The 25,052-nt window shown below is 39.7% G+C and overlaps 1 protein-coding gene across 8 annotated transcripts in view; it reads left to right on the forward strand.

Annotated features, from left to right (window-relative positions):
* The first annotated feature begins 10,386 nt into the window (after positions 1–10,386).
* SACS (sacsin molecular chaperone) overlaps positions 10,387–25,052 on the forward strand; it is a 55,718-nt gene continuing 41,052 nt past the window's right edge. For 2 of the 8 annotated variants that reach the window (XM_085556647.1, XM_085556667.1), the window contains exons 1-4: positions 10,402–10,616; positions 13,383–13,456; positions 14,501–14,647; positions 16,833–16,955. The gene's annotated coding sequence lies outside the window, so the exon portion shown is untranslated. Of the gene's footprint in view, positions 10,617–13,257; positions 13,354–13,382; positions 13,457–14,500; positions 14,648–16,832; positions 16,956–25,052 lie in introns of all 8 variants that reach the window. The other 6 variants (XM_085556640.1, XM_021530626.3, XM_085556652.1 and 3 more) reach the window with 4 other exon arrangements.

Below are 25,052 nucleotides of genomic sequence, written 5' to 3' on the forward strand. Positions count from 1 at the left end.
GAAGGTTTCGCCTGGATATTGGAAGAATTTCTTCGCTGAAAGGGTGGTAGTGCTTTGGAAGATACTGGCCAGAGTATGGTGAAATCACCTTCTTTAGAAGTGTTCAAATTTGTGGATGTGGCACTTAGGCACACCTTGTTTTGTGGACTTGGCAGTTCTTGCCTGAGCTTGAACATAATGATCTTTCCCAATCTAACAATTTCCTGATTCTATGATTATCACAGAACCGTAGAACATCTTGGGCTGGAAGGTACCTTAATGTTCATGTCATTCCAAACCCTCTGTCATGAGCAGAGGCAGGCTGGTCAATGTCTCATCCAACCTGCCCTTGAACATTTCCAGGGATGGGCAACAACTCAGTGAAACCTGTTCCACTGCCTCACCAGTGGAAGAATTTCTCCCTAACTCTAATCTAGAGCTCTCTTTCAGTTGAAAACCATTTGGTCTTGTTCTATCACTACACTCCTTGATAAACAGTCCCTCCCTGTCTTTCCCATAGGTTCCCTTTAGGTATTTGAAGGCTGCTCTGAGGTCTATCCAGAAGCTTCTCTTCTCTACACTGAACAACCCAAACTCTCTCAGCCTGTCTTCACAGGAGAGGTGCTCCAGTCTTTTAAGGCCCTCCTCTGGACTTGCTCCAACAGGTCCATGTGCATCTCATATTGGGAGCCACAGACCTGGACACAGCACCTAAGGTGGGGTCTTATGAGGGAGGAGTAGAGGGGCAGCATCATCTCCCTTGGACTGCTGGCCACACTTCTGATACAGGAATAATTGACTCCAAGGAATGGTTTGCTTTCTATGACTATGATTCTATGTCTATGATTCTATGACTATTACTCAATGCCAGTGCTGGTGCAAGCATAGGCACCTGCCTGTATTTTAAAAACATATAGCATGAAAGTTCACAGTTTTATGAATAATTAGTGTCTATATTCATTGTGCAGATATAATTTTCAGTTCTTTCAGTGACACACCACCCCAACACAAGAGTTTTATCATACCAGTTTGAGGGACATGCTTTCATCCTTCCTCCAGCAATAACATTGCAAATTTTTATCTATTCCTATAGCATTCATTTTGTGGAATTAAAGAAATGTCAGGGTACACTTATATAATTCAATATTTCTTCTTTTTTAATGCATTCTGGAATTTTTTAAAATCAGAAATACCTAAATTGTGAAGAAACTTGAAGAATCTAGTTTCATAAAAAATGGTGAAGAATGCACTTGGTCTGGGAATAAAACACTTTAGCCATGACTTGAACTATGTATGAGGCAAACTGAGAACAGAATCAGATGCAAATCTAAACTCACATACTGCTCAAAAGTGGGATTTTATTACCTTCTGAAGTATCTAATGTAAATGCACCTAAAGTATCTAATGTAAATGTGTGACTTCAAGGCAGATTGCCCAGATTCCCATTTAAGCTTCTTAATGGAGAGATAAAGGGGCTCTGATCAATAATTTTTTTACCTGTTTGCAATGTATGAAAGTAAGATAAAGGTGCAGTGATTTTTTTATTTCTTTAATTGTTCAGGATTTCTTTTTATCAAGAGCTACCATAAGGAGGAATGAATAAGCTTTTCCCACTCAGTGACCCAAGAAATCTGTTTCAGCCAGCTTGCTGAAGTGCAGCTGCAGTGCTGAGATTGGACCTCAGGCAAGTATGAAGTAACATACACCAAGAGGTGACTCCGCACGTGCTTCCAGCATAGAAGAGGAGCTGTTGCTGTGATGTCTGCCCAGAATTTTAATGGACTGAAGGGGGACATTGTCAAGGAGATGAATTCAAAGGATCACAGGACTTTAATATAAGCAGGGGAGACCTCTGGTCCAACTTCCTCTCCCAACAGAGTCCGTTCTGAAGTCAGACCAGGCTGATAAGGGCTTTATTCAGTCAGGGCTTGAAAAATCTTAAAGATGGAGAGTGCATCACTTCTTTGGACACCAGAATATCAAAGAGAAAGCAAAATAAAACACATGCACAAAAAAAAAAAAAATGTACGAAAATGAAAAGAATTGCTCATCACCCGCCAATGAATGCACAGTCAAATCCCTGAGCAGCTGCCTCCCTGCCAGCCTCCATTCATTGTTTTATTGGTGAGCATGATGCCATATGGTCTGGAATATTCTTTCGGCCAGTTGAAGTCAGATATCCTGGCTGTGTCCCTTCCCAGCTCCTTTTGCACCCTCAGCCTCCTTGATGGTGGCGTGGGGTAAGAGGAAGAAAAGGCCTTGGCCCCGTGCAAGCCCTGCTCAGCAGTAAGGAAAGCTGAAAACTGTGATATCAACACTGTTTCCATCACAAGTCCAAAACACAACCCCTACCAGCTGCTGTGAAGAAAATTAACTCTATTCCAACCCAAATCAGCACACCATTTAAAATTTTTTTTCTTTCAAAATATACTTGCTGGTTCCCATCTTCCTGTCCTTCATTGCTGTGAGAACCCGGCTCCCCTCAGTGACCTCCCTGTTGGCACCAGGAGCTGATAGGTCTCCTCAAGCCATCTTGGCTCAGGCTGAGCAATCCCACTGCTCCAGCATTTCCTTATAGGGCCAGTGCTCCAGCCCCCACCAAAGGGGTGCCTCTGCTGAACTTGATCCAGTTACAGTCAATGCTTGTCCTGTATTCGGGACCTGGCAGTAATATAGTAAGTGCAGAGTAGAGGGGAATAATCTCATCCTTTGGTCTCTGGCTCTGCCCCAGCACATTATCTGGCCTTCTTTGGTGCCAGGGCATTCCTGGCTCATGCTCATCTTGCTTCTCCACAGAGCTGCCACAGGCCAGGCAGGATCAGCCTGCACAGGCGCTAGAGGCTCTTCCTTTCCAGGAGCAAGGCTTTACACTTGTCCTTGAATTTCACAAGTCTGGACCATTCTTCCATTCTGTCTACATCCTTCTGAATGGCTTGTTCTCAAGTGTATTCACTAATTTCCCCCCAAATTGGTGTCATCTTCAAAATTTGTTTAGAAGTAGATCCATGCATGTAGGCAAATGATATGGCTACATGCATGATTTTTTGTAGACCAGCATCTGCTCCCTCCTTTCCTGCTCCAAGTGTTTATGTGGCATCCTGCCTAACCTAATATACATTGTCTCTCAGCAGAGTTTAATAGCTTGGGATCAAGATTATGCTAATCACAGTCAAATAGTCAGTATTTGCTCTGTTTTAGTGTTCTGGATTCTCAGAAGCCACAACTCTACTGTGAAGGCTCTGAATTGATGGATGCAGTGATGTGGTTAATTTGCTATAGTCTCCAGTTTTGTAGTCTAAGAGCCTAGCGCCATTTAAAGTCTTGCTAGCCAGCTGTCATTGCCAAACAATTCCCACAGAATGCACAAAAAAAGCGAACAAAATTTGTTTTGACAAAGATACCCAGAAAAAAAATATCTGAACTCTTGTGCCACCATTGTAGGCAGATTTTCTGAGTTCACAGACTCAAGGTGGCTCAGAGAGGGGCAAGCTGCCCCATTCCTCTTGCAGGTGACTAAAAGCCTTGTGAGTATCAGCACTGTAAAAGCAGTTCAGTTTCTCTTGCCAGCAGACACTTGGTGCCACTACCAGGATCTATTTTCTTTTGGCTCATCATAGAGATGCCAGACCCTTCAGGGACTGCACCTGAGAGAGCCAGGCATGTAACCTAGAGCTCTGACCAAATGTCCCTGCACTGACAGTGCTGATCTTGTGCCTCATGGGCTTGGTATGACTCACTGGAACAATTCTCACAGAATCACAGAATGGTTTGGGTTGGAAGGGACCTTAAAGACCATTCAGTTCCGACTCTTCTGCTGTGGGCAGGGACACATTCCACTAGACCAGCTTGCTCACAAGCCCCTGTCCAACCTGGTCTTGAAGAACACTTCTGAGGACAGGGCATCCACAACTTCTCTGGGCATCCTGTTCCAGTGTCTCACTACTGCCATAGCAGATATTCTTCCCAATATCTAATCTAAACCTGTCCTCTTTAATTTTAAATCCACTGGCCCTTGTCCTGTCACTTCATGCCCTTGGAAGGTAAAAAGCAGAGCTGGTTATCAACAAGTTTGTGAAAGCTGATTTAAGAAGGTCGTTTGGGAGGGAAATAGTTTACACTCAAGGATAAGTTTTGCTAAAAAAATTGTGAAATGTGGAACAGACACACACAAAAAAAAAAAAAAAAAAAAAAAGGAAAAGAAAATGCATGAAAAAATGAGAAGAGCATCTGTGAATAAGAAATTAATACTGTCCAGTAGGTTAAAAATACATTCTTCTTCCTGGCTAGCTATGGCTTTTGCTGGTGATCAATCATATTTTTTTCACCTTCTTTTGATAAATTAAGCAGGTTTAATCTCTTCTTTTTAAGGTGAATACTGTTTATCTAACTGTATTGCTAGGGCTTCTCTGAATTGGTTCTCCATGTCTTGTTGGCATCTTGCTTAACTAGGGCTAAATCAGAATCATACAGAATCTTGCAATAAGCTCTCACTCATTAGTAACTAACCATTTTCTGTCCCCTGTATATCACGCTTTCGTTCTTCATGTCTGCACTATGTCAGAATAAAATGGTTATCAACAACTTTTATAATAATTATTAAGATTATCAAATCAGTTTGTAGTTTTTGGAAAGAAACATAAATAAATACATAAAAATTCCTTTGTGTATTTACGTACTGAATATACACATAAAATATATCTGTATTCTGTACAGTACTTTTACTATTACTTACTACAATAATTAATAATATTTTCTCTGACTGCTGGATGGAGTCAGGGTGCAGAGTGTTGACACTGCAATCTGACTCATGCTACCCCTCATTGCACACACCCTGCTCTTCTGTCCCGTCATGATGTCCAGTGAGCAGGTACAGGAGAGAAAGAGGAGACATCCCTAAAATATTTTCCAAACCTTTACCTATTTCCATTTGGGGTCTGCAAATGTATGGGTCTTCATCCTTCTCTCCTGTGTAAATTACTTTGGTATTTAGACTGTGGAAAATAATGTGTTAAGCATGGCTCTGCCTGATTGTTGAACACAGTGGCTCATGCTAGCTCATGCCTACCTTACACTTCCTGTGCCATCATGTTGAAGAAGGCATTAGCTACCAGTGCTCATGTGAAACATCTTCTTATTTAGGAGAGATGAATTAATAAATAGAGACTGGAAGTGACACAGCTCTGCGGTGATTGCTGATGAGCAACCTGCAAAAGTGCAAAACTAATTGTACCTAGTTTTTCAAACTCTTCTATGGTAAACAAAACACATAAGCCCATCACAGGAAAAGGTGATTCAGTTATCTGTGTCATTGTGCACCAAAATAAAGCACAAGAAAGTCTCCATGCTGGCATCCTTCCAGACAGAAACTACAGAGAGCTGCTGTGTTGGAGTGAAATATACATAAAAGGTAGAGAAAATGAAGAATAACAAATTGCCAGAACCTAGACGTTTTCAAAAATCAGTTAATTTAACATCTTGTAAAGGAAATGACTGAATGTCTGTCCAACTTTGCAACTTCTCCTTCAAAACCCTTTGCTTCTCACAGTGCTGGAAAGCAATTGATTAAATCATTTTTCAAAAAGTGTTCCAACAGGGATCTAACTAACTACAGACTGGTATGTTCATTATCTCTACAGGATACTTCCACAAGATTTATAATAAAGAATAAAATTAGAGGCCACATAAATAATTATGACACTGAGAGAATATTAACAAGAATTTTGTGAGTGCAAATCACACCTCACATACTCACTTCAACCGATAGGAACAGCATAAAGAGAAAGAGGAATTACTGTCTACCTAGAGTTCCAAAGGCATTTGAGTCCACTGCCAAAAGTTTTTTAGGAATTCAAAGTGGCCACAGAACAAGACTTCATGGATATCTGGAGAGTTGATTAAAGAATAGAAAATTCAGAGTTGCAGAAAATGGTCAATATGCATACATGATTATATAGATAGTACAGAGAGTGTATATAGATATACATATATACAAATGCTACACAGGTCCTAAGATGCAGTGTAGGTGCACTTGAACACTGATGGTCTGAGTGCTACAGACCAACAATCTTCTATGACATGGTTTCAGCCTTCTGTAGGTATCTGCTTCTACAAAGCTGGCTCTTCATGGTCCCACTTTTCCTGGACAGCCTAAGGCAAAGTCTCCGCCATGACATTTTTGCCCCTAATGTTGAATTTTGCCCCTCATTTGTGTTGTTAGTATTTATCATAGAAAAAGCCCATCTCTTGAATTTGAACACTTGATCTCAAAGTCAAATCTCTGCATGGGCCTATCCACATGTTTTGCACCCACCTTGGGATGCAGAGAGGGCTGCACTGGACTGCAGTGGTTAATGAATCCACTGCCCTGGACAAACGGGGTCAGTCAGGCTGCACGGCTCTGGCTGCATGCCATGGACTGACTGAGCTGGCGTTTAAGTTTTAGTCAGAGGGTGAACAAATTTCATCATTGTTTTAATTTCCCTGCTTGGAATTCCTACTTGATAATCCAGCCTTTTCATGACTCCTCCTACACAGACAACATGCTAGATTTTCCATTATCATGGTGGTACAAAGAAAAAAAAATTTTCTTATGATTACGTAAATATTTGAAATACGCATATGTATATTTCAGTGACGTAAAATATAGGTTAAAAAAAAGCATCATGTCAAGCTAATATGAGCTTACATTAAGTCTCAAAGGACTATAAAATTCCACACCATTAGTGCTGCTAGCACTAATAGCTAGGACTGGCAACATACTAATCACTCTGTCTCTAGAAGACCAGGCTGGTATTTTAATCACACAAATGCTAATTGCCTGGCCTTGCTGGCATTAAAATTGTTATGGCACTAATAGCCTGGGCAAGACAGTATTTTAATCATCCTGGATCACAGCCTAGAAATGTTAATTTATAACATTTTTGTCTTTTTATCTAGGTTAAAAAGAGGTCTACCACAGATATGATTGGTTACAAAATGAAGAAATCACAATTTCAACCTAAACTAGAACAAAATCAGGTGTCTCAGCACTACAGTACCGGAGAATTTTCAGTTAGGTCACCTCTTTCTCATATTTAGTCTTTTTAAATTTTTTGTTTCCTTGCAGCAGCCTTAAACCACATGGGAGTCACTTAAGACAACTGAAGCAGGTTGTGCTGAATAGTTGCTGTTCCAAATATTGCAGTGATCCTACTACAAGATCCAGCTAATGCAGTTCCATATATTTAACCTTGGATAATTAAAACCCTGTCATTATTGTTGACATTAAAAAAAATACTTCAGATTGTTAACAATTCAGATTATCTTCAAATGTCACTGATTAATTATCTGTTATACATTCACCAACTTCAAAGACTCCACTTACTCTTTGCTGTCACATTGTGCAGGTCCCTTATACATGGATTTTGTAGGAAAGTTTTATGGCTAAATTTCATTTTTATTCCCTTTAATTGGAGGCTGGCTATGCTGGGGGCTGGGGAGAAGAATTAAACAGAAAATTGCCAGTCCTCCTCATACAGCTGAGGAGTGTGATCTTGCAATGCCTCAGAAAATTCAATAAAATTGTGGAGAAAATAGAGTTCACTATAAAAATTAATTTTTATTAAGATTTTTTATTTTGATTTTTTATTTCTCAGAATGGTTGGGTCACTCTTATGAGATTTTCCACAGTTAAAGCAGTCAGAGCACTCTTGTATCTTCTGAGCTGGATCTGTTACCTAGATGCAATACACTGCCACTTGAGGAAGATTTCAGCTCCCTTCACTACAGGGGTGGCTGTGGGCTGCATCTAGATGATGAAACAACTTACTGGTACTGGAATGTGACAGTGGCCCTTTGTGTGGCAGGTGTGAGGTGTTTTTGGCTGCCTCTAGCCCAGTGCTGCCCAATAGGAATCTAGCTCTCCCCATTCCACTCCCCAAGAGGCATCAGGGGATGTGACTTTGTGCCTCTCCCTTCATGGACAACATAGAGAAGCTGCTGATGCTGAGGGGGCTGTGTAAGATGAGGTATCCCATTTGAGGAGGAGGGAAGAGAAATTTAAGAGGAAGAGAAATAAGAAAAATGTTTCTGACTGAAAGAGGAGGCAGGTGAACTTTACAAGGTATCAGCTTTGCAGGCCACCAATTTTAGTAGCTGGGTGGCTGCACTTCACCCATGTCAGCACCAATAAAAGTCATACCAAACTCAGCAGCAGCAGAAATGAGCCATCTAATTTTACTTGATTTTCACAGCTCGGATGCTGAATGCATTAATCAAATACTTATTTTTGCCTTTGTTTTAAAGGGGAAATTTGCCCTTCACCTGCTTCCCATGTGGGAAGCCCAGCTGCTTTTTCAGGCTCAGTTTTCAGACAGAGGGCTGCCCTCAGCTGACATTCTTCTATAAGAAGATTGCTAATAATGCTAGTCGTTCATAATCTATTTTCACTCTAGGAATGGAATATCAAAGGAGGGCTCTTTATGCTTGCTGCTTAAAAAGGATTTGAGCACTTTGTGAGAGAGTGCTTTTAAAGCATTTTTATTTCGATGTCCTCTCCCCTATTGCCTCCTATCCTTGTGATGTTTCCTGTGTCATCTGTGGCTTCATTCCCACCCCCTATATGGATTTTTTCCTGCATTCGGAATGTGACATTGATGTACAGGGCTGATGCCATGGTACTGGCCTATGTGGCCAGTGTGGCCACGGGCAGTCGCAGCCGACACGCATGCCCTGCTCAGAAGGTCCTTCTCAGAGTGCCACTGCGTAGGAGCAACACGACAGCTGTGTGAGATCATTGTGCTGCAGAAGCTTACCTAGTGGGGCAATGTTTTGGAGACTGGCACTGCTGTTTTCCTGGCTAAACAGTCTGCTCTGCCTGGTTACAATGTCCTTTTGTTTACTTGAACTCAGACAGGATTTGTTAATGTTTCTGTGGTTAAAGCTGAGATGTGATGACCAGAAAAATGTGTTTTCATTGATCTCTATGCAACAAAAAGCAATATTGTAGGGACAGCATTGCTGTTTATTACACTTGGTTCCTCTGACCTTTCATGATCAGGATTCCAAATATAAGGATGTTGTCCTCTTCTGGTAAATTGCTTCTGATAGCACAAATAATTTCATTTACTATCAGATGTACTTTAATATGGAATAGACTTCTTTTCCTTGGAGGAGTAATATTTTCTTTTATACAATGCAGCAGTAACATCTTAGTATTTGCAATGTTATTTTAACCTTCAACAGAACAGAAGCCAGCCTCAGGAAAACAGGTTTTTCTAACCAAAAGCGGCAGAGGTGTAGTAAAGTCCAGGAGTTGTCTAAGGAGTAGTCCTCTGTCTGTACAAAGCTGAATTAGTACTCTGTGTTTGTTTTTTCTCCCTCTGCTGACATTACCCTGTAGAGCAGCTATTTCTAGTCCATCACCTGTGCATCTCAAGACTGCAGAGGGAGAAGGGAGCTCCAGATTCAGGAGAAATCCCTAATCTCATCCTTTCAGCCAGTGCTGAAGCTCTTGTGAAGTGGTGTGTTAGTTGAGCATTTTAAATGAAGACTGACAGGTTGGAATGAATTGTTTCTGCCAGTAGGCTACTGGATCAAGGGGAGGGACAGCATTCTACACTTGCGCGTGGAATTCAAAGAAACACAACTGGCAAGATTAGAAGGGGTCTCAAAGGGAAGGTTTCTTGGTTTTCCTGGAGGACAACCTGACAAGTTAACATGAAGGACCAAGGGGAGAGAATGAAAAATCTTAGAAACACCTTAAATACTGAGATCTGCTTTATGCAGTTGATCACATGAATAGGAATAAGAATGTAAAATCAATAAGGAGATGAGTTTAAAAATGTGGAAGTGCTAACAGCTACCTGTGCCAGCTTAAAAAATGAAACCAAGATACTGGGATGCTACTGGTAGCCTACAGACTTCTGACTTTTGATGTAATCAGCACTGGCAAAATTAATTTAAGGAAGTTCTAAAGAGTGTGAGCATACCATGCTAGCAAAACAGAGGCAGAACGGTAAAGCTATTTGCTAAAACTGCTATACAGACAGAAGTTTTAAGAGAGGACTTCTTCAAAATGTGAACATTTAAATGTAAACATTCTTTGACACAGAAAGAGAGTTGAAGGGTGAAATAATTAAGCAAAAAACCTATTAATGTCAAGAAAAAATTGAATTAAAGAGAAATAATCAAAAAATTTGATCTGTTACAGGAAACAGTTCAAATGCATGTTACGCCTTGAGTAACAACTCTTAAAATTGTATTATTTTGGCCTTCTGTTTTGGTATCCTTCCACATCTGTTTGACTGGCCTGTTCCTGGAGCTTGTATTGTGCTCCTGAAACCTGAGGTTAGTCAGGACCATATCTCTTTAAAAAAAACCCCACACAGACAAAGAAAGAAAAAACCCAGGCTGGGAAGGGGGAGCTAAAGCCTCTGCTGCATTGGGCTGTTCGGATACATCGGCTGCAGTAGCGGTCACGCATCCCTCCGCAGCCTGCTGATTTTGCAAAAGAGGGGGCAAAGGATCATTTTGCAGTCCAGATGCTGCCAAACACAAGCAATCAATGGAAGGAAAGGCACAATGAGCAGACAAGCATGGGGAAGCGGCTTACGAAGAAATAGTTAAATGCCGAGCTTTGTCCCGGCTGATGCCGCGATGTAAGTACGAGCTCAACAGATCCCGTGGTCACTGCAGCTGTTTGTGGGAGATGTTTTATGGGTATCCTGATGATTTTAGCACTTACAGCTGGAGAAAGTATTAACTGTGACTCGTTTCATAGTGTATTTAGCAAATAACTGTATTGTGTCTGTCTCTACAGGATTTTTGAGTGACTCACAGGCTGCAGTGTGTTGGTAGGGTGGGTGAAGAGTAGAACTGTGTACATGAGCTTATTCTTCTTTCCTGAATGGCTTATCTGGGCTCTGCTCTATAGATGTGCTAGCGGATTGCTGCAGCACCACCCTCCCTGTGCAAAGGCCTCTTACTGAATTTCAGCTCTGCCTTCAAGCACAGGGATGCACAATGCATTTTTTCACACTCTCTAGAATGATTTGTTATACAAACTTACTTCATGCCAAGTGCTTTATTTTAATTTTTTCTCATGTATGCAGCTGTAGAAAGCCTATGAAATTTCAATGGCTTCATGTGTTACTATCAGGAGACTAGTTCTTAACATAGCTCTTCCGAAGAGACTGCCAAGTATGATTTATTACTTGAAGGAATGTACACTTTCCTATCTTTGGGCTGTTGCTAGCTGAAGTAGATGTATACATTTTTAAATGTAAGCCTTTTTCTTACAGAAATTCAATCTGTTCTCTTTGACAACTGATTTACTGCTTTTTATTCCGCATATGCCCTAATGATCTAGTAATGATCTAGCTTCAAGAGAAAAAACAGAGCTAGGGCAAGTTTACTGCACTGCATTTCTCAGCAATTTTTTTTTTTTGTAATCAGACAAAATTTTTTATTGTAGCTAAAACTACACCTATCAGCAGAGTGAAAAAACACAAGTAGTGAGTATTTCCTTGTTATTTCATAAGAATATTAATTTTGCTTTCATCTAAGTACTGTATAAAGCTCTAGTGATTTGCTCTAAGCCAGACAATATAATCTACCTATTTGATGTCCTCTGTGGCTGCACCTTGGTGTTTAATGTAGCTCCTGCAGAAAGAGCTGGGAGATGTCCCTCGGTGTAGTGAAGGTGACAGTGGGGTGATGGTGACAGGCAGCCTGTGTGGGCCTGTTAAGGAGGGTGGGCAGTTCTTGCAAGGAGGAGCCTCCTTTCATGCATCTCTTTTGGGACCTGGCAGAGCTGCAGCTCCTGAGGTTGAGGGTTGCAAGGGCATTTCTGCCCCATCACAATGATCTCCTTTGTGGGGATTTAAGGCAGATCTTCCCCCACACCAAGGAGCCCACAGGGAAGTTTTTACCATCACCTTGTATTCCCAGAGGTGTAAGAGCTCCATCAGCTGTCTATTTGCAAAACAACTTCTTACTGCTTGCTATCAGAAACTGAATTATAAGAAGCTAAATTTATCCCTTAATAAGCTTATAGCAAATTACTGTTGCCTAGGGAGCGTTCTGGCAGTGGTCGTGAATGTTGAAGCTTGGTGTTGTCAGTGTTCATCCTTGTTGCTTCCTCCCGTGTGTCAGGATTGTCACCTTCTCAACACTGAACAGAATTTCTGGTTGGAAAGAGGGTTTTCAAAGATTAAGTAATCATTTGCAAGAATAACAAAATATTTAAAAACTCCTCAGTCCCACATAGCAAAGGTCTGTTCACCTACTAAAAATGTGCAGGACTATTGGATAAAATAGTTTTACAGGCTGCTTACTGTTGTGCAAAGACAGTGGGAAAAATTCAGCTCCTGTGTACTTCCATTGTTTTCAGCAGAAGTACACTGGGGTGAATTTGGTGTTTCTGGGGCCAATTCAAAAACATTTTGTTTCTCTGTCACACTTTCTTGATTGTTTTCCTGTTTCTTAGATGTGATTTTTTTTATGACCTCCAAGGCAATAGGCACAAATTTATAAAGTATAATGCAGAGGACCTAAGATGCTCAGGTTTGGACCATATTTTTTTTTTTCTGTTAAGGGAAGCACAGCAGCCCTTCCAGAAAAAACTGATATATCATATATCTAAAACTAGCCCATGATCATTGACTTCAAATTTTTGGGGGCCCTTGAATTTTACTCTCAAATGTGGAGTTTCTAAAATACTGTATTAGTTTTTATTTTAAAATATAGACAAGTGTAAGCTTTGTAAGGCAAAAAAGAATTTTATTGAAGAATTTAAACAGTGTCTACTTGCTTAGTATGCAATAACACTTGGAATACCACAGAATTGAAAGCATGCATGTCAGATTTTGAAATATTTGATCTTTTAGAAGATCTACTCTTTTTTGAAAAAAGTGTTAATTCACTCAGCAATATTTTTTGTTATATACACAATTATTTAGCAATTATTTCTGCCTCAGCTAAGAAATATAACAACTCACACAATTATTTGGTATAGTAGGTTGACATTTTTCTTCTAAGTGTGTATTTAATGGATATATGTGCACTTAGCAGTCTTGAGCTAAATCTATAAATAGAGTGATATAGTTAATTTGCATTTTTTTGTCTTCTTTTTGATCAGCTTAACAGAAGATGGTCATTGTTTAGAACCTTTAGCAAGATGTTGTGATAGAGGTATGCCAGAACTGTGAGAAAGTAAGGTTTCACATTGTCCATGAAGATCTAAATGTGTTTATGTGCAAAAAAATAGTGCAGCTAAAAATAAGGCATTATTTCTGACAGGTAATGGTTACACTCATGAGAGGATGGGGCAGGTGTTTTGATCTCCTTTGGTGACCTCACAGGAGGGCATGAATGTGCCTCAGGCCCCTCTCAGTGGTAAGGTTTGGTTTCTCTTTTTTTTACAGGAGCATTTTACAGCTGGCTGCATATACCAATCACCACGTATTTCAGATCTGACAGCTGGTAGAAAATAGCAAAGGTCAGAGCTTTAGCATTCTGGTCTCCCATGAGAAAAGAAACAACAGTGTTACTATTTAAATTGCTGTTTTGTCAGGGATAGAGTTAATATTCTTCCTGGCAGCTGGCACAGTGCTGTGTTTTGGATTTAGTATGAGAATGATGTTGATAACACACTGATATAGTTGTTGCTAAGTAGTGCCTGCTCTAGATCAAGGACATTTCAGTTTCCCTTGCTCTGCCAACAAGGAGAGACACTGGAAGTTGGAAGGCAGCACAGCAAGGACAGCTGAGCTAAACTAGCCAAAGGGTATTCCATACCATAGAATGTCATGTGCAGTATATAAGCTGGTTGGAGGGGCTGGTTACTGCCCAGGGATGGGCTGGGCATTGGTCAGCAGCTGTGCTGTGCATCACTTGTATCACTTGGGTTTCTGTCTCTCTTTTTGTTTTATTCCTTTGCATGACAATTATTATTGTTATTGTTGTTTAATTACATTTTCTAACCTATTCTCATCTCAACCAATGGGTTTCACCTCTTTCTGATTCTCCTCCTCATCCCACTGGGGGAAGATGGGTGAGCAAAGCATCTGAGTGGTGCTTAGCTGCTGGCTGGAATTAAATCACAACAGAGTTGTAGCTTTGGTGAAGCAAAAGGATCAGCCTGTACTTTTTTTTCATTTTAAGACAGGCTGATTTACTTATCTCTTTGTTAGTTATATATGGTGAAATGTGGAGCTCTGCAGAGGTAACAACCAAGTTATTGTCTGATTTTAAATGACGTAAGCTGAGATCTTGGGAAATGTGATAGTTGCTTCAGAGTGGTCTGATGTGCTTTACAAGAAAACACCAGCTGTTTTCAAATCCTGTCCCATAAAATCATTCACACTATGAAAGAAATTGCTAATGTCCGATGTCTGGAGACCTGCTGGGAGAGAAGGGAAACTTCAGGATTGTGCCCTCAATCCTTGTTTGTACCTGCACTTTCCCCAAAAAATGTCTCCTGTAAACCTTCCCCTTCCTTCTCAAATTTCTCTCTACATACTGTTCTTTTTCTCCATACCAGGACAATCCCTACACAAATCACCACTGCTGACCAGCTGCCATGATGGTTTTTTGTAACAGCAGTGCCAGTCCCAGCCTGTCCTAATCCTCTGGCAGCACCTTGCATTTCTCCAACTCTCCAGGTCACAGATGCACTGCTAAATAAGAGGTAGGGAACTAAATACTGCTCAAGTCCTTAGCTCTCTGTGCTCAGAGGTGCAGCCAAGCTCCTGCCTGCATGTTATGAGCCAGGATCTCTGTCTAGTCTCTCTGTCTCTTCATGGGTAAGAGAGAGAGCAAGATGTGCACTGGAGGATGATTTTTGCACTATAGAGTGATGTAGAGCTTCATTCCAGTTGCCAGCATTTTTAAGCTCACTACTTTCATGCTCATATTGGACTGGTGTTGAAAATACTTCCCTGCATTGGCTTGTATTTCCCCACCCTGTGCTAGTTAGAATCTCAGCCTAATGCTGTTGACCCACCACAGTAAAGTAGATTTAAGAGCTGAAGAACTTAAATTGTTTAAATTGATTTCTGGTTTGTTTTGGTTACTCCTGTTTTGGTACTCCTGTAAAAATATCGCTTTGACTCATGCTTGTTATTTGATGTTTATGCAGTGTACATATATGGACACAGGGACATCTCTGAAACAGCTTTAGTGGTGTGGAAAGCTCATCCCTTTGGGACATACACAATCATACAATAATCTATTTAGTTGTGTAGGTTAGCAAGCTGTTCACTACTGCAGAAAAATAGATCATTAGATATGAGATTTTTCATATCTTCTGTGATATATGCATAAAGATAGATTTATTGCAGTTTCTCATTAGCTGTGATGTCAGATAAGGATGATGTCAGATAAGTTGTGCATGCCCTGTCTTATAAATAATAAATGAGAAGGACACTGTTCCATCTTCAGCTGATGGATTAATGTTATGGCTGGATGGAAAAGCTACCAGCTTAATTTGTGGAACATAATGGAGCAACAAAATTGCTTAGACTCCCTTAAGTGCATTTATCCTGCCTGACCCTTTATCTTGGCATCTTTGGCATCTCATCATGTTGTAAAATCCAAGTAGCAATGAAATCTTACTGTTTCTTAAAAAATGCCAAAAATAATAGAAAAAACTGCAGTGGTTTTTTGGGCAACCAAAACTCTATAATATAAAAATCTTTCACATACCCTTTCAGCATGGCTTCATTTATTAATTATTAGCATAGCAACTGCAATCAAAAGTGTGCTTCTCATTTCTTTCTTTTTATTGTAGTGTTGCAAAGAGAGCTTTGTTGTTATAAGCTCATCATTAATCATAATTTTCACTAATAAGGTGCACTTTAATCAAGTAGTTCAAAACACTCTGCATACACTCATGAATGCATCTTTATTTATTTATGCAGCACATGATGCTTAATATAGCTCTCTATGAATAATGCTAGAGCTGTTTGATGTGTTGAAAAGTTCATGTTCAGACCCTCAGTCATTTTCTTTCAGTGTTAGGCCACCTTTTTAGTATTTTTGATAGGGGGAAGAAAAAAGGGTATTAAAATATCCCTCTAGAACGTACTATGTAGACTTGGGTATATTGTGAAGCAATGGAAGAGAAGGATGTGATGGCAAGTCATGGGCACAGCAAATCTAGGCAGAGTTTTAAGGATGTTTTTCAACAACAGTTGCTGTCATGAATGGCACCTGCTACATAAACAGGTGACATTTTAGTGCTTTTCACACTTGGCAGCATCTGTAAATTATTTGGGTAGTCTCAGCTTTTAAAATATTTCCTCTGCACTCTCTTGGTATGCTGTATCAAGCCAGATCTGTGTTCATCTCCTTGCTGCTGCAACATTTGGCATTCCTAGTTGAAAGTTTTCACCATAATGTGTCCCGCTGTATAGACAAGCTCCCCCCACTTATGAAGTAGAAATTAATACAGATGCATTCCCTGCTTAAAAGCATACTAGTCATAGACAGAAAATGCCATGCCATTTGTCATCAATTGGGGCTGACAAATGACATAGAGGAAAAAAACACTTCTGGTCATGTCTGTTAAACCCTATCCATACTTGTACAAGTACACAGTGATCATAAAAATGTCATCCTGGGTTTTTTTTTGTTTTGGATTTTTTGGTTGTTTGTTTTTTTTTTTTTTAATTTAAAAATTGGAGGAAGTGTAGAGAAAAAGGATTTTTAAAAATTAACATCAGTAACTAAAAAAAAAAAAAATAGCCATGCAACACACACTTCAGAAATATTTCTGTTGGTCTGAATACTCTTTGCCAGGTATATGAACAGAACCCATGAGAGCTGATCTCACTCTTGCGTCTGTTTCTCACACAGCTCTCTGTCCTTTGCAGGGAAGTTTGGCTGGTTACCATGTGGAATTGTTTTGGAGAAAGAATATAGCCTGCAAAACATTCCCCACTTCTTACTCATGGACCTGCCTCTCTCCTTAACACCAGTCATGGACACATGCAGGGGTAAGTCTGTGCTAGGAACAATGTAGCCATCACTATTTCAGGCCTTTTGACCTTAAACAAACCCTGTTTCTTCAAAGTTCTTGCAAATCTCTCAAGATCACTGGGATGTCATAGGAGGCACAGAGACCGGGGAGCAGGACTACCTACTGGATGCATGGCCCAGATCTAGCCTGGTTCTGACCTTGGGCATTGTGTGTATCTGATATGCCAGTTCCTGCACCCAGGACCAAGTAATGCCAGGCACATGCACAAACCCTGAGAGGAGCAGCTGGAGAGCAGCCCAGCAGAGAGGGATCTGGGGTTCATGGTAGGCAGCAGCTCAGTGGGAGTCAGCAGTGAGCCCTGGCAGCCAGGAAGGTAAAACCCATCCCAGGGTACATCAAACAGCATCCCCAGCTGGGCAAAAAAGGGAGTATTAATATACTTTTCCATAGGTCAGGATCAGCCTGATCCAAATTAATGTTTGGTTTTCTCTTCTCTCTGCACAGGTCTGGTCTATTTGTTCAGGTTGCTGTGATGTATCTGTAGGTTCTGAATTATGCGATTCCTTCTAATAGCTGCAGATTGGGGGCCCTTATTCTCTATTTGACACTGCAGTGTTACTGTATCAAACAAACAGTTGTTACAAAAGATTTTGCTCCCAGCCTTAGTCAGAGATTACTGTGGTAAGTCTGGTGCAAGGCAAAACTGATGTGATTTGCTCTTCTACCTTTAGCTGGACAGTCTTGTGGTGTGCTTGGGTACAAGCAAACAGAACAAAATCACCAACATCAACATTGAAATTCTCTGCTAGCTGACTGAACAACAGTGAGTTTCTGTTTCAGGAGAGCACACGAAGGCATTTTGTCCTTAATGTATCCATTAATTTTTGGTTTATAGCCTACATTTAGCAGATCTGAGATGCATGAGTGCACTACTCATGAGGCACAAAGATCTGTAACTGCCCAGAACACTTTTTCCCAGTATATAGTACTTTTCTCTGATTCATTAAAAATATTTCCTACAAAAATGGCAATTTCAGAAATGATCTAATTACTTCCAATTAGAGTGAATTAATTTTAATTCCTACCTCAGGTTAGGGAATTTCAGTTTCTGCACCTTTTTTCCTATTAGTCATATCATCTTGGCTCCCATGTTGAATGTGAAAAATATCAGGGAATGCTACTTGACTTTGCTACCTTGCTCTATAATAGTTTCTGAATGTGGCTTTCTAAGTAAAAAGGCCATATCTCAAATTGAATTCAGAAATCATTTGGAAGCTACTGCAGGGTAGGAAATGCACTGTTCAGTGAACAAGTGCACTGCACACAGCCTGCAGTCCAAAACTGCTGTTCTGATGAGATGAATCAGAGCTCAGTTTCATCAGATGTATTTATGTCAGCAATGCATGTTTGTCTCACCTGGAGATCCCTCTAACTGGGGCTGTCTGCATCTCCCATCCCTCCCAAAGGACAGACTGACTTGGCAGGCTCATGATGTCATTAAGATTACCTCATCATAAGCTTTCCAGTAACCCCATGTAAAGAAAGGCTCTCTTCACAAGAATAGAGGGCAGGAGAAGTATTAGGAGAAGGTTTGCCTTCATAAATGCTCCTTTGAGAGTTGTTAATACTTTTTCCTCCATGAAAATATTGGTAATATACTGTAACTGTAGACTTGAAATTCTCTCATCAGGCTTTTGTCTGTCAGATGTAGATTTCTGAGCTATAGTCTAAGAATTTCCATTTCCAAACTTTAATAAATGAAATACTGCAAAACACATTCATACAATCAATCAATCAATCAATCACATTTACATATATCTGATAAAGGTTAGTGCTTTGTGGCTATCAATATTCCCTGAATCCACATAACTGTAAACAAAAGGAGAACCTTCCATATAATAATAGACACTCATTTGGTAAAAGCAGGAAAAAAAAAAAAAAAAAAAAAAAAAAAAAGACACTGAACTGTACTTAGAAGACAGAAAGTTCAACTAAAAACACAACTACTCTTATCACCAGGCATACTTACTTCCTGGCCATCTGTGCTGCAAAGCAACCAAAGGGGAAGATGCTAGGCCAGAGAAAGCAGTGAGGCCACCTATCATATTGATAGCATTCAGGGAACACTAATGCCTAAGACAAACTTAAATTCATTTTTTCATTGAAGATAATTTTTTTCAAGATCTGAACCCATCTACCTGTCATTGAAATGCTGAAGTTACATCACTAACAGTGTTTGGACATAGCAAAACCCTTCACTTAAGGGTAAAAACAAAAATAATTTTTAGACATAATGTGTGAAAGGATAACTTACCATACATGCATATTACTTGTTATAACTACTTGGAGTTTGACTTACTCAGTAGGTAAGAAAATTTCCTTAGTGAATTTTTTTCTGCTTTAAACACTTGAATGTAAACAAATAGCTATTTTTGTACATCTAAACAAACTAAATCAAGTATTCTTATTTGGTATAGTTCATTATACCTAAGCCTGGGCTGCCTGTTAGCTTATAGTGCAGGAGGCAATGCATAGGGAATTTAGATACCAAGACTGGGTATTCAGCTTTAGGGCATAACTGACCTTATAGTATATCACTATTCTAAGTTCATCTTTGGAATAATTTCAGTTACTGTTTCAATTTAAGTGTTTATCTGCAAAGTGTACTTCAGATGCACTCTGAGACTTCATGTATCTCTTATAATGGTTTTCTGAGTACAGCATAGTACAGTGCCCTTAAGTAACCAAGAAGGGTGTTTGGTTTTCCTGATATTTCAGCCACTAGTAATGTTGCGGAAAAAAAAAAAAAAAATTAAGGTGTAACTTTTCCAGGTTACTCTTGAAGAAAAGTGCTTGAAGGAGATTTCTTTTAGCTAAATCCTAACAAAATCTATATTAAAAAAAAAAAAAAAGAGACCGAGAAGGAAATCTGCAAAACTACTCAGTTCCCTTCCTTCCTTTCTATGGAATTGTATTTTCAGAGCACTTGACCAACTACTTTTCCTTCCAGCTCCGTATCACTTACAGAGACTGAGTTCAGCAAAAACTATGCAATTGTTCTGAATTTTTAGTATTTTTTGTATAAGGGCTCAGTTCTTATCTTGTTCTTCACCTGGTTTCTCATCAGGGATTTTGAGACCGACCCCCTGCTGATAGAAAATTCATAAACTCTTGCACTGGCCAGTCTGCACAGAACATTGTGTTGCTATGGTGGATGGTCCAGACTGTTTCAGACACTAGAAATTAGTGTTCAGTTCAGACTTAGTGTACCCTGCTTTAGAACAAGAAAAGCTTATCTATGAACCTGTGTTTCTCTAAAGGCATTATATTCTGCAGTCAAGTCGTAATTCATATGCTATTTTTTCCTCAGCTTAATAGCCCATTGTTCATATCTTTGTGACTGCAATGCTCTTTAGGCTTCTGTATTATGGTTCATAGGCAGAGTCAGTTTCCCTTTTCATTGGAAAGCCCACTAAAAGATTCAGAACCAACATTAAACACAAATAGTTCTCCTTCTGCTTGTCCTTTTTTTATGGCAGCCATTGCTTTAAATTTCATAGGAAAGGTCTTAAAATCACCACATTTCTGTAAAACAGCAGTGAGGTCTTAACCATATGGCTCTTTCTCCAAGTTTTGTGGGGTTTTTTAAGACTTTTCCTCCGGCTGCTATGCATTGTTGAGAAATCACTTCGAGACATTGTCATTTGGTATCTGAGTTTACTTCATCAGAATTTGATAAAAGGATTCTTTATGCATAATTCAACCACAGAGTCCCAGATGGTTACTGTGAAGTCATTTGAATACCATAGAACCAAACTTTTTCCAAGTTTGAATCAAACATACTGTTCCAAATAATTTTTATAGTTTTCCTAATGTTGCATGTAATCATACTTCTTGAGTCACCTTTTCTGTAAGTGAAGTACAGCAGGTCTTGTGTTAAGCACATTTGCATTTTAAGAATTGTGTTATTGTTCCTCTATCCAGGCAGCATTGAGCTGGGAAGAGATACTGGATTAATCTTCAGAACAACTGGGCTGTCAGCTCTGCTTGCTGCAGTGCTGGATTGCTAGTGGCTGCTCTGTTTGTTTAGGCAACTCTGAAATCTTTTCCAGTATGTGCTGCAAATGCATCCACACCAGAACTACTACTCACCTTTATGCCTTCACTGATTGCTGCTGGCGGCTGTGATCTTTCCTTTAATAATAAAGAAGTTTTCACAATGAATAAATTTCAGGGATGGTCAGATGACTGCCATGCTGTGAGGCAAAGAGCAGGATAGGGTCTTCACTCATCTTGAGGGAGCTACAAAACCTTGCTGAAAGTCATAGAACCACAGAATGTGCTGGGTTGAAAGGGACCTTTAAGATCATACAGTTCCAACCTCCTGCCATGGTCAGGGACACCTTCCACTAGACCAAGTTGCTCAGAACCCTATCCAATATTGCCTTGAATGCATCCAGAGATGGAGAATCCACGGTTTCCATGGGCAGCCTGTTTCTGTGCCTCACCACCCTCACAATGAAGAAATCTCTTCAGAAGTTCTTATCTAAAGCTACCTTTCAGTTTGAATCCATTCCCTCTTGCCCTATCTCTACAGGCTCTTGTAAAAGCCTCTCTCCACCTTTCTTTATGGTTTCCTTCAGGCCACAATTAGGACTCCATGAAGACTTCCCTCTTCAAGGCTGAGCAATCCCAATGCTCTCAGCCTTTCTTTGCAGGGAGGTGCACCATCCCTCTAATCATCTTGCTGGCCTCCACTGTACTCACTCCAACAGGTCCCTGTCCTCCTTGTGCTGTGACCCCAGAGCTGATGCAGCCCTGGAGGTGGGGTCTGAGCAGAGCAGAGGGGCAGAATCCCCTCCCTGGCCCTGCTGCCCACCAGTGGAGGCAGCCCAGGACACCATTGGCTTTCTAGGCTGTGAGAGCTCATTGCCAGCTCATGGCCATCGTAAGAGGAATAGCTGCTGGTCTTCATGGTGCTGGTGTGGCCTTGGAAAGGATAGGCACAAGCAATACTTGCTTGTGCAAGTATTGCACTGACTGCTGCATTTGTTCTGATTTTCATCTCTTAAATATTTTTATCCTTGTAGGTATGTTTGTGGTGTCTCATCAAAAAACAATAATGCCTCCTGTGCAAATGCAAAATCATTACAATCTAGAAAAAGAATAACTTTGTTGCAGCTGCCATCACTCTCTTCTCTATATAAAAATCAACAAGGATACAGCATTTTTACTGATTTTAGTATGAATACCATTAATGAGATAGAAATTGTAGCATTAATATTATCAAGTCTATTCTTAAAGTATTGGCATTTTGGAATGTTTTTCAGTATAGTTTTAATCTTAAAATCTTATGTGATAGAGCATGAAAGCTCCTGTAATTCACAACAATATAAATGCAGAGCCATATATTTTACTGATGGCACTGATTTCTATCTGCTAATGGTGTAGATTACTCATTTCAGTTGAAGCTGCTACACTAAAACTGTCTAAGCAATTAACATACTAAGGACATATCTACTTTATTTCCAGCTTTTATAGCTTGCTGTCACATTATTGTATTTCACTGTATCAGGTCTGTCTCAAATTTCTGCAGAACAGGTATCTCTGAGAAGTTTTTACATTTGTGTGGTATCTGCAGTTGTGTGATAGCCTTGAATTTAATTTGATAGAAGTGCATTTTGAACTCAGCTATTGTAAATTGTGTGTTGACAGGAACTATTTGCACTTTTAGACTGTCTAAAACATGTATTAAGCTTTAGCTATTGCAGTACTTTTTCCACAGATTTCCTACTCAAAACTTTGGATAGTGTTCAGTAATTCTGATCATTCTTGTATTTTTTTCCCATGCTGCTGGACGGACATAACAATTCTGGTTTAGACATTATCACTGTGTAAAGAAACTCAGTGTATTTCATTTAGACTGATCCTAATATTAATTAGTATGTAGAAGGAATGAACAGATAGACAATCAGACAATGCTTTTTGAAACAAAAATTTCTGTAGCAGTGTATATATATATATATATCCACCTACCTGGTTTGCAGGCAAAATGAGGTATTTGTGTAGCTGTACCTGTGGTTCCTACCTACAACTAATCACAGACATCCACAAAGTTGATTGTTTTTGCACTTTGACTGCTAAACCTCTTCCCCCAAAATTCAATTAAAGATACAAGTAAAGTCCTCCAGCAAAAGTGTTTTATCCTAAAAGGTAGTAAATTTCACAGCAGAAAATTGGCATAGGCATTGATTATAACTGGCTTTTTTTTCCTCCAGGAGAGATTTATGGTTGGCTATAGCAATAAATTCAATTAGAGAATGTTCTCAGATGCTGCAGCTCAGTATCATATAAAAGTATAAGGTAACCTGTATGACCAGCTCAGGCACCAAGGAATTGTAAGGTCAGTAAGTTAAGTGCGCCAGGATAAATCTGTATCTGGTATCTGACAGCCAAATTGGCTCTCTTTCTTTCCATGGGAGACAACATAAGACATGACTGTGTTGAAATCTTTCTAGGATTGTAATGTGATCTGGTACCAAACTTTTGGTCACATCTGTGCTGGCAAGACCAAGCACCTTCGAGGACTATTGGAATTATTTGCTGGGGTAGAGATGTCAGTTCACACTGTGCTAGAACATGCTTTTCTGCTAAGCAAACTATTTATTGTATAAATAATTTTAGGCTGGTTTTAGGTAATTTGGACCTCCCAATTTTCTGAACAAGGTGTCATTGTCAAAAATCCTAGAAGATATTTCTGTTTTCCTAGCATGTGTCAGTACCAAGAAAAGTAACATATCAAGGGGGCAACATAATAAAGGACAATCTTTCAGAGACCAAGTCTAGAAATAGAATGGAGTCTGAGAAAGTGTGTCACTCACTAATTATGGAGACGCTGCCTCTTAAAGTCATAATTAGCTTTCTATTACTTTTTATTATAATGTATTTTCCTTTTATCATTCCTCAAGGCTGTTGCTGTTGAGGCAGGATGGGAATAAGAAGACTCTGACCAGAAGGCTGCTGAGAGTAAAACTCTGATTTATTCAAAATACACTGCTCTTTTATACAGAGCTTCATGAGGACCAACTTCATTGGTCCTGAAGTGAAAACAACTCACCCATTGGCGCAAAGTGCTTGACGTACAGTGATAGAACTTAACTATAAACAATGTGAATAACAAGAGAGATAGAGAATTATTTATATTCTTCTCCAGCTCTTTCCCAGGCTTCTGCCTGGCTAGAAATTCTCAGTTTCTTTCTTTGACTGAATCTGAGACCCACATAAGGCAATTGAAGCTGCTCAACTAACTTGAAATACTTTTCATGTGTGATTTTTCTAATGACATTTTACAGGAACTGGTATAAGTTACCCTTATCTTCCAGCCATGGCTGCAGACACAGTGTCTGGGCCTCTTGAGCCTGGCTTTCCACTGTAGCCAAAAAGCCTTCCCTTAGCACTCCCCTCCAACTGCAACCCATTATGCAGCTGGGCTGCAATAGTTTTGCTCTTTTTGAAATCATTCACATCTGAGAAAATGAGGCTGGATTTGCAAGACCCTTTGCTTCAGTCTTTGTTACTTAAATATGACTTAAAGGTGTATTTTCTTTTGATTATAAAGTAGATTTATAGCTCATTATCCAGAGAAAGAAAAATCCATATTGAAACCACTTAGCAATATATTATGCTAACTTAAATTCTTCATAATTATCGTCACAGAAAACATGCATTCAGGATTCATACATTACGACATTTTGTTACTGAGTAGGTAAAATCCTTAAGTAATAAAAAACCCCAGTATTCAAGCTACAGATTCTACTTCCCTTTTTTTCACACCATTTGTATTTCAGGAGCATGCTTACATCTAATTCATCTTTTGCAATTTAGCCACAGTTGTTTTCCTTTTTGGGTCAGGAAGGAATGTCTGCACATTGCTGTTTGAAGAGGGAGATATACAACTGCACATTATGCAATGACTTGCCAACACTGTCAGGAGCTCAGAGAAGGATTTACATTTGAACAGATGCAGAACAATAATGGAACACCACTGTCAGTACTCCCAGCTCTCTTAAACTTATCTTCCTTGGGTAATAACTTAATGTTGTATGTTGTTTCC

This window comes from Lonchura striata, chromosome 1 (assembly GCF_050655825.1).
Source record: "Lonchura striata isolate lonStrDom1 chromosome 1, ASM5065582v1, whole genome shotgun sequence".
Lineage (NCBI taxonomy): Eukaryota > Metazoa > Chordata > Aves > Passeriformes > Estrildidae > Lonchura > Lonchura striata.